At 32.6% G+C, this 3,880-nt stretch overlaps 1 protein-coding gene across 1 annotated transcript in view; it reads left to right on the top strand.

The window, feature by feature from the left end:
* ROBO2 (roundabout guidance receptor 2) overlaps positions 1–3,880 on the top strand; it is a 1,747,433-nt gene that overhangs the window by 773,417 nt on the left and 970,136 nt on the right. The window lies entirely within an intron of this gene.

Raw genomic sequence — 3,880 nt, 5'->3', positions numbered from 1 at the left:
TACACCAACACTCCTAATATTCTCCTGCTCATGGGTCCTGCTGAGAATCTTCTATAAGCCATAGATTCTCTCCTTCCAAACAGCAAATAAATATACCAGATTTTTAAAATAGTTTGAGAGTCTATATAATCCCCGTAAAGTCCATGAGGAGACTTGCAAAACCCCAGTAGTTCTTGAAATCATGTTAGTATTTGAATACTAACTAAAAGAGAAACAGAAACATTCTCAGGCCAAAAAATATTTTACAGCCAGATACACTGGCTCATGCCTATAATTCCAGCTACTTGGGAGGCTGAGACAGGAGGATGGCTTGACTTTTGGAGTTCAAGACCAGCCTTGGCAAACAAGGCAAGAGACCCCCATCTCAAAAAAGAAAAAGAAAAAAAAGTATTTTACAATAAATACTATAATATAAAAGCTACAGCTATGTCATATCAACCAGTTATTTTCAGGAATCAGATAAACTCCCCAGGTGATCCTTCAGCAGAACACTATCATCATTAATAAGTGCACAAAAATGTATAACTTCGAGTAGTATATTTTCAATTAATTTTGGACTCAACTTTGTCTTTCATCTGGATATCCCTAAGCTCTATAGCTTAGTATAACCATCCTGTTCCCATACTAGGCACTTTAATATGTGTTAAATTTATGCATATTGGGTTTGTCTCTTGTTTTCTACGTATCCTTTGACTTCTAAAATTTTCATGTATCTTATTTATCATACATTTATTCATTTATAGGTTTAAATGTAGCAATACCTACTTACAGGTAAATAGGTAAGTAGGTATTGCAACATTTAAACTGTGCAATATTTCAGAGCCTGTATTATTGATCATAGCACAGAGATCAATAATACAGGCTCTGAAGCCAGGCTAACTGGGGTCAAATTCCTACTGGCCATGTGACATTGGACAAATACTTTAATTTTTCTGTGCCTACATTTTCTCCTATGTAAAATGGACAAAACATCATGTGAGAATGAAATGAGTTAATATATATAGAGAGAATATAGAGGAATATCTTGTACATAGTTCATATTCAATAAATATGCATCATTATTTTCATTTGGCAGCCTCAGCATTAAAATAAGTATGAACATTCCCAGGGCCTTAAAGATGACAGTCACGTTATCAAAAAGAAAGATTTTAAAAAATACCAAAGTAGACACTTAAAAAAAAAAAAAAAAGAAAAACTCGAGAAACAGGCTCAGGAAAACAGTCCTGTAGGCTTCAGTAGCCCCTGGAGATGTCATTATGTAACAGAACAGAACAACAACGCGTTCAGAATAAAACTCAGCCACTAAGAACACATTGAATTTTATTCCTGGTGATCAGCTTCAAAAAGCAGGAAATGGTTAACACAAGTTTTGGCAACACAACCAACCTTTTTTATTTTTTCAAATTAGGGATTAAAAAAAAGGTTTATTTTCTGAAAAAAATTACCATGAAATACCAAAAATGTCAAATCAATACCAGATAAATGAAGTGTCTCCATATTCTGTAGCCAATATTAAGGGCAAAGGAGAGCCACATGTTCTTTAAATACTAAATCTCCTTAAACACCACAATTTTGAAAAGAGCATATTTAACTATGGGTTTGTATATATTGGCTTATGCCACTTTGTATGAAGAAATTTTTAAATCTCTACTGAAAATATGAAATGTTAAAGTGTTAAAATTGTATTTTTCTCCTTATTAGCTTTTAAATACTTCAAAAATAAATTACAGGAGAATCACATCAATGACTGAAGATTGAATAGCTACACTGAAAAGTATTAATCATATTAAGGGAACATATTATGCAATATTTTATGGTGTATCTGCATTTTCACATTTATTCTGGTTGGCAAATAATCTATCATAGCATTTATTAAGGAAAAGGCAAGGCATGCGTCAGAAAACCACAAAATGATCATTGTGATAATTGTTCAATTGTGATCAATTATTGGTGATAATTTATTATGAATACAAACATGGTTAGGTGATTTTTTAAGATAGGGGTTTGATAAGTTACACAAGCCATGCAAAGTAGTTCAGATTTAAATCAGGAGATGGTAAGAAATTAATAGACTATTTTTTAAAAAAGCAAATTGTGATGCTTCGTGTTTCAGAAAGTTCTGGATTATTTCCTCACCGAGAAAATTTAAACATTAACTATTTAGTCACTAAACATTAAAGTAGGAAATAACTAAGCACTAGTGAGAAAAAGGAAGGTAATGAAAGTCTTTTGTTGTGGGCTAGGGAGAGAAATTTTAGTGGCCTGTGTGTGTGTGTGTATGTGCAAGAAACCAAGAACAGCGCAATCCTAGTCCTTTGAAGTTATCTGTTAAATATTTATGAAAATAAAGCTGTCATTATTTTCCTATGAATGAGCTGTTTCACTCCTTGTAATCATCTTTCTCATTGATTATTTAACACTCCACAGCTTTATCCCCAATTTGTAATTGTAACTCATTTCATATTCTCTCTCTTCAATCTCTCCCTCTCTTGGTCTCATCTTTCTTCTCCTTTTCTAAAATCACGGTGTAAAAAAAATGGGTCTGTCTATGAACGATGTCTTTTTTGCCTGTTACATGAGCATATAATCTCATAGGCATAAAAAAAATACATTATTGCTTACCTTGGTTTTAAGTTGATAAGATATGCAATGATGTATTTCTAAAACAAATTTTTTTAAAAATTAAATGATTGAAAAATAATATGTAATGTTACATGTGTATACTTATTTCTAAAAGATTATTAAAATTGATTGTAATTGCTGTCTCTTTCATTAATAATTATACAGCTTTGAATTGCTATCCTCTGGTATCTTATTGACAAATTCAATTATGTTTCAGAACTACATAACATATTGTGTTTCGTGTTTATTCATGCATTTTAACTATATTTTTTGATTCATTTACTAAACATTTACATATTACTTATTCTGTAACTGGCACTGGGCTAGGAAAGTTAATGAATCTTGTACTAGTGAAGCTTACTATATATCTGAGAAATCACACAATTAAACAGACAATTACAACACAATGCATGGAGCACCAAGTAATTAAAATACAGCTCAGACTTCTCCAGTCCACTGCATTAATTCATTTGTAGGTTTTTTTCCATCATCTCAACATTTATCTTTTCTTTGTGTTGGGAAAATTACAATTAATCTTTTCTAGCTAGTTTGAAATATACAATAAATTATGGTTCATAATAATTTCCTGTCTCCTACTTCTTCACACAAACTTTTCCATCTCTCCCATCCCCAAAAAAGAAAATGTAGGAAACCCAACTTAACTACTAGAAACCTTAATAAATAATGCTCATCTCTATCGCAGTGTTCCTTGAAGAAGAACATGAGAGAGTTGATGTAGACATCATACAGAAAGCTCTCCAGTAGCTCTGTATGGGTATTTCTCCTTTTCTCCACATTTTCCTCCTCCTAGCAGGTATTAAAACTCTCTTTTCCTCTTTGCCTATCCAGTCTCCCCCTCTCTGTGTGTAGTCTGTTCTGTCTACCAAATTCTTTGTCCAATTTCTGACCTTTCCTTACTCTTTGCTTACGTTTCCCAACATGTAACATAACCTTTCCTCGGAAATGTCATCCGCCTTCCATTTTACTCCCTCCTCCCTGAGGATTAACCTGGTCATTGAAATCAATCAGGCCCCAAATAAGTGAAATATAAGGTACCACAAGAATACATCGCAGGGCACCTATGTTTACCTAGACATTGGAAGAGACCAAGAGAACACGTAGGAATTGTCCAGAATCAGAATGTCTGGCCACAAGGAGAGTATGGAAACATTTTCTTTTTTTTTTTTTAATTTTAATTTTAATTTTTTTATTTTTATTTTTTTATTATACTTTAAGTTCTAGGGTACATGTGCATAAC

The sequence above is a fragment of the Piliocolobus tephrosceles genome, chromosome 2 (assembly GCF_002776525.5).
Source record: "Piliocolobus tephrosceles isolate RC106 chromosome 2, ASM277652v3, whole genome shotgun sequence".
NCBI classification, from domain to species: domain Eukaryota; kingdom Metazoa; phylum Chordata; class Mammalia; order Primates; family Cercopithecidae; genus Piliocolobus; species Piliocolobus tephrosceles.
This window is presented reverse-complemented; position numbering and strand designations above follow the sequence as displayed.